Raw genomic sequence first — 10,426 nt, forward strand, 5'->3', positions numbered from 1 at the left:
TGTTTAATCTATTTAAGAACGACATAGCCTGATGTTTGGTCTGTTGTGGATGTGGGGACAGGACAGGAAAGTGGAAGTGAAGTCTGAGAACATTTGATAGTATTGAATGGTTAGACAGGCCGAATAGCCTTCACATGATGCCCCTTTTTATGTGTTTAATGTAACAGGTTATCTCATAAAATTAACACATTCACTCAAAAAATGCATATTGAATTCATTTGCAATGAGAAGAATTGAACATTACTGGAGTTAACTCTAAATGACAAATGTAACTGCCTTGGCTGTTGGCCGGAGATTCCCGAAGCTTTCCATGGGCCGGGCTCCGGAAATGTACGAAGGACCCTCGGTGAGGGCGGGGCGGGCTCCGGAAATGTACGAAAGACCCGCGGTGAGGGCGGGGCGGGCTCCGGAAATGTACGAAGGACCCTCGGAGAGGGCGGGGCGGGCTCCGGAAATGTACGAAGGACCCTCGGAGAGGGCGGGGCGGTCTCCGGAAATGTACGAAGGACCCCCGGAGAGGGCGGGGCGGGGCGGTCTCCGGAAGTTGCGAGGCCTTATATCCGCTTCCCGGCGTGAGTCTCTCTCTTTTTCGCGGCTGCAGCAAGATGGTGGAGGTTGTTCTGGGCGCGTCCGTTCTGTATCCATCGGCATCCTCCATCGTGGAGCCTCGGGCTGATTCACCGGCGGCTGGATGTGACTGCCGCGGCTCCTGCGAGTGAACTTTCGCCAAGATGTCGTTGAACGGTACTTGAAAGAGGCGCGATTGATGTTGGTAAAACTTCGCGTATGCAGAAAGCCAGAGGGTTGCAGCTCCCTGAGCAAGCTTACAACGTGGGGGGAAAAGTGAACATTGCAGCATCTCGGGAGCGTTCACCTGGTTAAAGATGCACTTGATCTGCAATCGTTTATTCACCTCCCCACCTGTATGCATCAAGAAAAAATAACTCCTTTCCAACTTGGAGCATGTTTTGATGTTAGAATAGTCATGGAGATGTACAGTTTGGGGACAAACCTTGCAGTTCAACTCGTTCATGCCCAGCAGTTGCCCTAAATTAATCTAGTCCCATTTGCCAGCACGTGGCCTGTAAGCCTCTAAACCCTTTCTATTCATATACCCATCCAAATGCCTTTTAAATGCTGTAATTGTACTAGTCTCCTCTGGCAGCTCATTGCATAGATGCACCATCGTACACATGAAAGCAGTTGCCCCTTAGGTCCATCTTAACTCCTTCCCTTCTCACCCTAAACCTACATCATGTAGTTCTGGAATAGTTAGGTGCTTGGTTTTGGGCTAGCACAGATTTGATGGGCCAAAGGGCATTTTTCTGTGCTTTAGGTTTCTATGAATGTGTAGGTTAGGTGCATTAGACAAGGGAAATGTATAATAATAGGGTAGGGGATTGGGTCTGGGTGGGATTCTCTATGGAGGGTCAGTGTGGACTTGGGTCAAATGGTCTCTTTCCACGCTGAAGGAATTCTATAAATACTTGTAATTCTAAAATTACTACTTGCGGCTTTGCTTTTACATTCAACTTCTAGTTGTGCAAGACTCCCCTCGGCAGAACTTTTCTTAGAATTCAATGTTTTCCCTTAAAATTCAGTGTTTCTGTTCAAGGCTCAGTGGGTTATTGGAGTAAATAAAGTTCTAGAGGGAAGTTGTGATAGAAACTGCTTGTACGAGGAAATATGATTAAAGATGTACGGAAAAGCCACACAGTCGGTGGTTGATGTAAAAATACTGGCAAAGTGAGTGCCCATTTAATGCTGTCTTCCCACTCTTGGTAAATTGTGGTGCCTAATTTTTGAGGGTTTATACACTTTCAGGTAGTGAGTCCACATGAACACTGAATGAAACATGTTCTCCCAACCTTCTCTCCCATCCGTCACTGTTGACACAAAATTGTGCCTTAGATTTGTTTTCTTAGCCTTTAAATATAAATATAGTTGTGTATTAGTAACCCCCTGTTCATCTTGCCACAACAAGTTAATGAATGCCCTTCCTTTTATCACCCTGTCCACTTTGTCTGTGATCCCTACTGCTTGTAGCGGTGTCTCCCATTATTTTTTTAACTACAAAATTCAGGTGGTGGTGACTCGTCTGTTTTCTCTCTGCTTCTGGAGAGAGCTTGGTCGTGCACGTGGTGTGACAGTTTGTGGGTCTGGGGCAGCAGGGGCCATGGATTGGGACTCTGCCATAGGGGATTGACCCCCAAAGTGGCATTGTGGTCAGTCCCCTGGCACCTGCAGTGACAGGAGGTGGCCTGAGGCCTCCTGGAGGGGTGGTCTGAAAGGAGGCGATCGAGGCCCTATAGGAAGTGCATGCCTAAGCACTTAACACTGTTGAACTTCTAACTTTTCTTCTTCTGTGCTTAACAGCTTCTGGGCTGTAATGTCGGACTTTTTTTTTGCTTTTGTCATAAGGTTTTGTCTCTAGATGCCTTTGTAATTAAGATGGTGACGTTGTACGTTTCTCACTGCATGTACTTATGTACTTGAGTGCACAGACTAAAATCTAATTCTAATACCAGTCATCCTGAAGGCTCAGTTATGCAACGCTGAAGCAACTTGTCAATGCCGACCAGATATCCTCAACTGATCGAGTTGCATTTGGCCCAAATCCCTCTTGAACCCCTCCTATTGGTGGCACCCACCATCTCTACTTCCTCCGGCAGCTTGTTCCATTCCCTACGTGCAGCCTATAATTCATTCCCAACTATGTGACTTAGTCCTTTTTCCTAAATTAGATGTAGAGTTACTAGAATTTTTGAGTTCTCCGATTCTTAATGTAGAGATTGAATGGGCCAGCTTGCATCCATTTCTCCTCATTGAACAATCCCGAAATTCAATCAAGCCAGTCCTTGGTAGAGAAAGGTTTTCTCTCTATCTAATCCTATTTTGGGAGTGTGAGGGAACACTAACTTTACTAACGCGACCATGCTGTCTGGTCTTAAGTGGTGTAACACAATGTAATTCTATGCCTTATACCTGAATATGCTTTAACTTGTACTTTTCTATTTGAATCAGAGGTTGGAATCTGAACAGGAGTTGAGTGCTTGCCTGCTGCAGTCACAGGTATGAGTCTTTCTTACAACATTGTCTCCTGGAGCCTGTCACCCTCCTATCTAATCTTGTCCCATGTGTGTGTATGGCCAAGGCAAAGCTGAGTAACAACCCCAGTGCAGGAAGCAGTGAAGGTCTGGCTTGTGACCTAGCTATGCCAACACACACTGCAACAGATTCAGAGCTCTGCCTTGTGGTTGTTTGGAATCACTAGGAAGGAATCTGTGCCCACTCTGCTCGACTGGGGTTGAGAACATTTACTTGAGCTGTAAGTTGTTGTAGACCGTCCGTGTTTTATGACTTGTGCCTTGGAGTAGCCACCCCAGTGAATCTGACCCTTGCTTTTGCACCTTGCTGTGCAGGGGGCTGTGAACTGAAGCCATGCCCTGTACAGACAGAGATGGACAATTGCTGTTAAACTGGAACGTGGGCAGTAGTAGGGCATTCCATAATTCATTTGCCTTGCCATTCAACAAGATCGTGTGTCCTCATCATAGAGATGTACAGCATGGCAGCATACCCTTTGGTCCATGCCAACCAGATATCCCAACCTAATCTTATCCCATTTGCCAGCGTTTGTCCCATGTCCCTCCAAACGTTTCCTATTCGTATACCCATCCAGCTAATTCTTAAATGATGGATGTTGGTACAATTGCACCACTTCCACATTAAACTCCATGTGCCAGATTTTGGCTTTATTCCTTTAACGTATCCATACCCATTTATAAATGTCTCATTGCTTCTTTACAACTTAATGTCTTACCTAGATTAACTATGGTGGATTTGATCCCTGCAATTTTCCACCTTAATGACACTTTCCTACCCTAGTCCTATATCCCTTACCATCTTTGGTATTTAGAAATGTCTGTCTTGAATATAATCAGTGACTCTGCTTCCACAGCCCTCTGGTGTCAAAAGGCCAAAGGCGCTCAACCCAGAGTGCAGAAATTTCTCCTCCCCATCAGTCCAAAATGGTCTATTCCTGATTGTGACACTGTATTTATGATTCTTGAGACCTCTTTCATTCAGAGGAAATGTTCTTGCTGAATCTACCCTTCAGACTCAGTGCTGCTGCCTCAGTACCAGGGACCCAGGTTGCATTCCACACTCTGGCGACTCTCTCTGTGGAGTTTTGCGCGTTCTCCCAGTGTCTGCGTGGGTTTCCTCCGGGAACTTAGGTTTCCTCCCACAATCCAAAGATGTGTAGGTCAGGAAAATTGGCTATTCTAAATTGCCCACGGTGTTACTTGCATTAGTCAGGGGGAAATGGGTCTGGGTGTGTTACTCCTTTGGAGGGACGGTGTGGACTTTTTGGGCCGAAGGGCCTGTTTCCCCACTGTAGGGGATCTAATCTAATCTAATCAAGCCCCTACAAGAATTCTGTATGCTTCAATGAATTCGACCCATGTTCTGTTATACTCCAGAGACTGTAGGACCAGTCTTTGATCCCTCCTCACAAGACAATCCTGTTACCCCAAGGTTTAGTCTGAACCTCTTGCCTTATACAGCCATCTTTGGGCAGAGACTAAAGCTGACCACAGTACTCAGGTGTAGTCTCAAGTCTCTGACTGCAAAAAGGTATTTCACTTGAGGTTTGCTTTTCCATGGCTTGTGATGTTTGCATGTTAGCTGTCAGTGATGGATAACGAAGGACATCCTGATACCTTTGGATAACAGTTACCAAGCTCCATTTCATTTGTTTTTCCCAACAAAGTGGCTAGCATTTTTCTGCATGTTGTATCTGTCATGTTATGAATGACATCTAGTGCTGTGGGGCTCATGTGGCATTTCAAGTAAATGTTGTGTCGCTGTTTGAACAGCAGTGTAAACTTGACAGGCAGAATGGTCGACTCCTGTCTTAAGCACTTCTCTAAATACCCTAAATACTTCTCTTTCATCCCCTTGATTCTCATTTCCTCGGCTCTGGCAACTGCAGTCTTGGAAGCTTTTCCATCTGATCCCTGCATTCGTTTCTTTAATAGAGGTTCTAAAGAGCTGGAGGTCACATCCTTGTAATGCCCCATTGTTCACAGCCTGCCAAGTGTGGAGTGGGGTCCATTTATTCCTGTTAGCCAATCATTAATTCATGCCCACAATTGCCTTCTATTCCACATGCAATAGTTTTATTTAACTGGTCTTCGGTGTGACCTTGTGAAAAAAAAATTTTTAAGATCAAGAAATTTGTTATGTCTTTTCCTGCTAGCAACAAGTGATTTCCCACTCAGGAATCCAAGTTGTCTGCGTAAACTTGCAGTTATTTTCTAAAGTGCCTTGTTAGGATGTTCTCCAAATCAATTTGTATTTTCCAACTTCTCATGACTGGTTAGCGATTCTGTACTTCTGTATTTTCTTGCTCCTCCCTTTAACAATGGGGTTACATTTTGCTACTATCCAATCTACAGGCACTATTCTGGAATCTATTATTGGGGGAAATAGTCACTAGCATGTCCATTATCTATAGCCACCTTTGAACATCCGGTGTGTAGGTTATCATGTACAGGGACTTTATTAACTTCTGTTAATTTCTCGACCACTACTTTTTTCACTAATATTTTTGTCCAGTTTTCCCATTATTAGTAGACCCTTGGTGTTCTCATATTCTCAATGACTGTCTTTACAATGGAATACAATCTTTTGTTCTGCTATTTCCCACTATTAAAGACCTGAAATTTAATCTAGCACCTGCACTCTGGTGGGAAGTGAAATGGGGAGTGTTTGAGGTAGGTGTCATGATGGGCTATCCCTCCTTGCTGTTCTAATATGAATGGGCTGGATCCAGTTTTCTTTCTGACTCTCATTTACTGAGCCAGCCAATAAACAAGTGCCATCAAACACCCCTTCAGGCATTGCACAAACTTTGTATGTCACTGTCTTGAGAGTGATGAGGGCAGTGCAGAGGAATCTGTTCCCTGTGTAACCCTGTGCTGTTCTGTCATGGAGTGTTTGGCGATTAGTGTTGGAGTTTTACTTCAGTTTAAAGAGTGGAGGGAGCTTTACTTTGTATCTAACCGTTGATGTATCTGTCCTTGGAGTGTTTGGGGACAGTGTTGAGGGATCAGTTTGAATTTTGAAAACAGAGCGTTAATTGAGTCAAGGGGAGATTTACTCTACCCCTTGATGCTCTGGTCATCTAGTTATATCTAAACATTATTGTACCTGACTTCCTTATGAATTTAACTTTTCTCCTGTTAGAATTGCAGGTTGGAGTCTGAGGGTGAGATGTGGAAGTGATCTTGCTTGGCATTCAGTGTTGCAGGTATGAGTCTTTTGTTGCTATCTCACCTCGAGCCTACCGCCATTGTACCACCTCCTGTCCCGTGAGTGTGTACAGCCAGTGTAAGGCTCAGAATAAAGTAATCAGTGTAGGAAGCAGTGACGGTCTGACCCGTGACCCAGCTGTGCCGACATCCACTGAAACAAATTGAGTCTTAACCGGTGGTTGGTTGTTTGAGGTTGAGGTAGGAAAGGTTCTTGCTCTGCTTTGGCGTACACCGTGGGGATTGTCCAGAGTGTTTGCTGATATGTTTGACCTGTTTGAAGCTGGTGGGATATCGAGCCTCATGTCTGATCCAGTAGAATCTTCAGTAACACTCCACTAAGTGCCTGACCTCTGTCTGAGACCATTGGTGGGACTGGGTTTTGCTATACTTGTTAAAGTCCATTTCCAGCTCCTGAACTGGTGGGAGAAACTGTCTGTTCATGGTAGCAATGAGAGATTCAAGCTGGGGATCAGTGAATTGTGCCCCTGAAAGCCCTTATGCCACAACGGGAATGGGCATAATCAAAGTTCACTTAACCAACAGGACAATTTTCTTAAATCAAATCAGAAGAACCTGTGGTACTTAAGGGATATGATGCATTGGGGGAGTAAAGGGCATGTGTGTTGGAAGGTTTTTTATGTGTTCCATAGGGATGGGTGGTGGGTCCACATTTGTTTCATTTTTGTCTAAATATTTAGACGCAAATATAAACTGCGTGATTGGTAAGTTTGCTGAAAACACCAAAATTGGTGGTATAATGGACAGATTATCTCCGATTTGAGATCGCTATCAATTGAGTCAATGGGTTGAGAAGTGGCAGATGGAGTTGAATTTGGATAAATGTGAGGTATTGCATTTTGGTAAAACAAACAATGGCAGGTTTAATACAGTTAATGGTAGGGCCTCGGGTATTGATGTAGAACAGAGATCTGTGTTCAGGCACACAGTTCTTTTGAAGCTTGTGTCACAGGCAGATGGTTAAGCTGGTGTTTACATACCTTCATTGTTCAGTCTTTTGTGTGTGGGAGTTGGGATGTTTTGAGGTTGTACAGGACATTGGTGAGGCTCTTCTGGAGTACTGGCCATCCTGCTATAAGAAGAATGTTAAGTTGGAGAGGCTATAGAAGAGATTTCCCAGGATGTTGCTGGGCTTGGAGGGTTTGAGTTATAAGGAGAGGCTGGATAGGCCTTTGTCGACTGGAGCATGGAGATTGAAGAGAGACCTTAGGTTTATAAAATCATGAGGGGTATGGATAAGGTGAATGGCAGGTGCCTTTTCCTGAGGGTGGGGGGATGAGAAGAGAAAGATTTAAACAAAGGGTGGGGGGGGAAGGTGCCCTTTGTTTTGACCCTGGTTCTTGTGGAATGAGCTTGCAGAGGAAGGTGTGGATGCAGGTACAATGTTTAAAAGGCATTTAGATAAGTACATGAGGTTTGGAGGGATATGGGCCAAGGGCAGGCAGGTGGGTCTAGTTTTAACTTGAGATTATGGTTAGCATGGACGAGTTGGACCAAAGTGTTTCCATGCTAATTGACTTGACATTTTACTATTACTGAACATTCTAGAATGCCTTCAGTGGGGAAGCAGGCCACTCAGCACATCAAACCTCAGAGCGTCCCCCAGAGAATCCCCATGGCTGCACATTCCCCTAGCACCACCTAGCCTGAACACAATGGTCAATTTAGCATGGCCAGTCTACCTAACCTGTATGTCTTTGGGCTGTGGGAGGAAACCAGAGCACCCAGAGGAAACCACTGCAGATATGGGGAGAATGTGCAAACTCCACACAGTCACCCAAGGCTGGAATCGAACCTGGGTCTCTGGAGCTGAGACAGCAGTGCTACTCTAGTGAGAAGGTATCTAACCCACTATGTTGGGTCATCAGTGAAGTTTTTAGAAATGCAATGTCCTAAAGCTCTTCTATATTGAAACCATGTTGTACCTGACTTTCTAAATCCATTTTAACTTTTGTTTTGGTTATAGGTTGGAATTTAAATGAGAGATGGAAGAGATTTCTTGTCTTGCAGTTTTGCAGGTATGAGTATTGTCTTGTGTCCTACTTCTCCCAGAGCCCACCGCCATCATACCAACTCCTGTGCTGTGAGTTGTGTATGGCCAAGGCAAGGCTCAGAGTAAAGTAATCAGTGTAGGAAGCAGTGATGGTCTGACCTGTGACCCAGCTGTGCCGACATCCACTGAAACAGATTGAGTCTTATCCTGTGGTTAGTTGGGGTTAGTAGTCACTAGCAGGGGTCCTCGCTGACCATGCTGCAATGATATACCCTGTGGGGTTTGCTGGAATGTTTGACCAGCTTTCTGACATCTGCCTTGAGCTGGTGGTACATTTGAGCCTTCTGGTGTCTGATCCTGTGAAATGTTCAGTAACACTCCAAGATTGAGGGTCCGACCCCCTATTTGAAACCATTGCAGACTAGTGGAGGGACTGGGTTTTAGAACATAAAACAATACATCACAGAACAGGCCCTTTGGCCCTCGATGTTGCGCCAACCTGTACACTATTCTCAGCTCGTCCCCCTGCACTATCCCAAAATCATCCATGTGCTTGTCTAAGGATTGTTTAAATCTCTGTGGCTGAGTTGACTACATTAGCAGGTATGGCATTCCATGCCCTTACCACTCTCTGCGTAAAGAACCTGCCTCTGATATCTGTCTTAAATCTATCACCCCTCAGTTTACAGTTATGCCCCCTCATACAAGCTGACATCATCCAAGGAAAAAGACTTTCACTGTCTACACTATCTAATTCTCTGATCCCTGTTTTTGCTGTCCCTTGCTTGTGGCCTTCAGCTCAAAGAGCTCACTTTAAATCCAATTCGGGCTGCTGGGTGGTCTTGAGGCGTTCGCCTTTTCATGTACTGGTGAAGAGATTCCAGCTGGGGGATCAGTGAATAGGGCACCAGATGTACCGATTCCTCAGAACAGGCAGACTGAAGCAGTGAAACTTGCTCAGCGAGTAAGGCAATGTGCTTAAATATTACTCTACAGAACCTCAACCTGAGTTACAAATCTTCTCAAAACTCACTGCATCAGAGTAACCTGTTCACTGAGGCTGTTCTACTCTGTCATCTCTGTTGTACCTGTCTCAGCTGTGCAAAGGGAGCTGGTATGTGCATTGTGATTTTCTGTGTATATAAATCCATGTTATTATCTTCACAGGCTTTCCAGTTGTGGGCCAGTGGTGACACCAGGACATGATGTCTGGAACGCCCCCAAATTGAACCTTTGGATGAAACTTGTATTATGGCATTATTCAATGTGTTGAATTACTTGTTGATTAAAATCACTGAATTCTGTTTTGAATGAGAAACTTTCTTAAGTGGTAGGTTACTGACTGTGGTACTCTATTTCTCTCCTTCCTTCAATCCACTCTGGCTCCATTTCATTGGCCTTTCAGTTAATGTTAATAGCTACCTCACCTTAATTGCGATTGGTATTTATCCCAGAAATAGAAGAAATCTGGGTGTAATCTTGCTGACTCTAGGAGCATGCTGTGTTTTCTGCATTAAGCCACTGGCTGCTGTTCATTTACATTGCCTGTGAAGGGCTTTGGGATGCCTTGAGATTATACTGTTCTCAAGTTGCAAGTTAACTGATTACTCTAATTTCTTAAATCGCATGCACTAAAAGGCCATTACATCCTTCTAGTAACCAGTCAGGAGTGAGGTGGTTGAGGAAATAGTCAGTTACGGAGCTGGAAATGTGTTGCTGGAAAAGCGCAGCAGGTCAGGCAGCATCCAGGGAACAGGAGAATCGACGTTTCGGGCATAAGCCCTTCAGGAATGGGGAAAGTTTGTCCAGCAGGCTAAGATAAAAGGTAGGGAGGAGGGACTTGGGGGAGGGGCGTCGGAAATGTGATAGGTGGAAAGAGGACAAGGTGAGGGTGATAGGTCAGACTGGGGTGGGGGCGGAGAGGTCGGGAAGAAGATTGCAGGTTAGGAAGGCGGTGCTGAATTCGATGGATTTGACTGAGACAAGGTGGGGGGAGGGGAAATGAGGAAACTGGTGAAACCCGAGTTCATCCCTTGTGGTTGGAGAGTTCCTAGCCGGAAGATGAGGCGTTCCTCCTCCAACCGTCGTTTTGTTG

The 10,426-nt window shown here is 45.0% G+C and overlaps 1 long non-coding RNA gene across 1 annotated transcript; it reads left to right on the top strand.

The window, feature by feature from the left end:
• Positions 1–572: 572 nt before the first annotated feature.
• On the top strand, positions 573–9,635 carry LOC122548347. Its single transcript, XR_006311214.1, has 4 exons — positions 573–744; positions 3,025–3,072; positions 8,305–8,356; positions 9,499–9,635. It is a non-coding gene; the product is annotated as an uncharacterized LOC122548347 (long non-coding RNA).
• The last annotated feature ends 791 nt before the right edge of the window (positions 9,636–10,426 follow it).

This window comes from Chiloscyllium plagiosum, unplaced genomic scaffold (assembly GCF_004010195.1).
Source record: "Chiloscyllium plagiosum isolate BGI_BamShark_2017 unplaced genomic scaffold, ASM401019v2 scaf_52, whole genome shotgun sequence".
NCBI lineage: Eukaryota > Metazoa > Chordata > Chondrichthyes > Orectolobiformes > Hemiscylliidae > Chiloscyllium > Chiloscyllium plagiosum.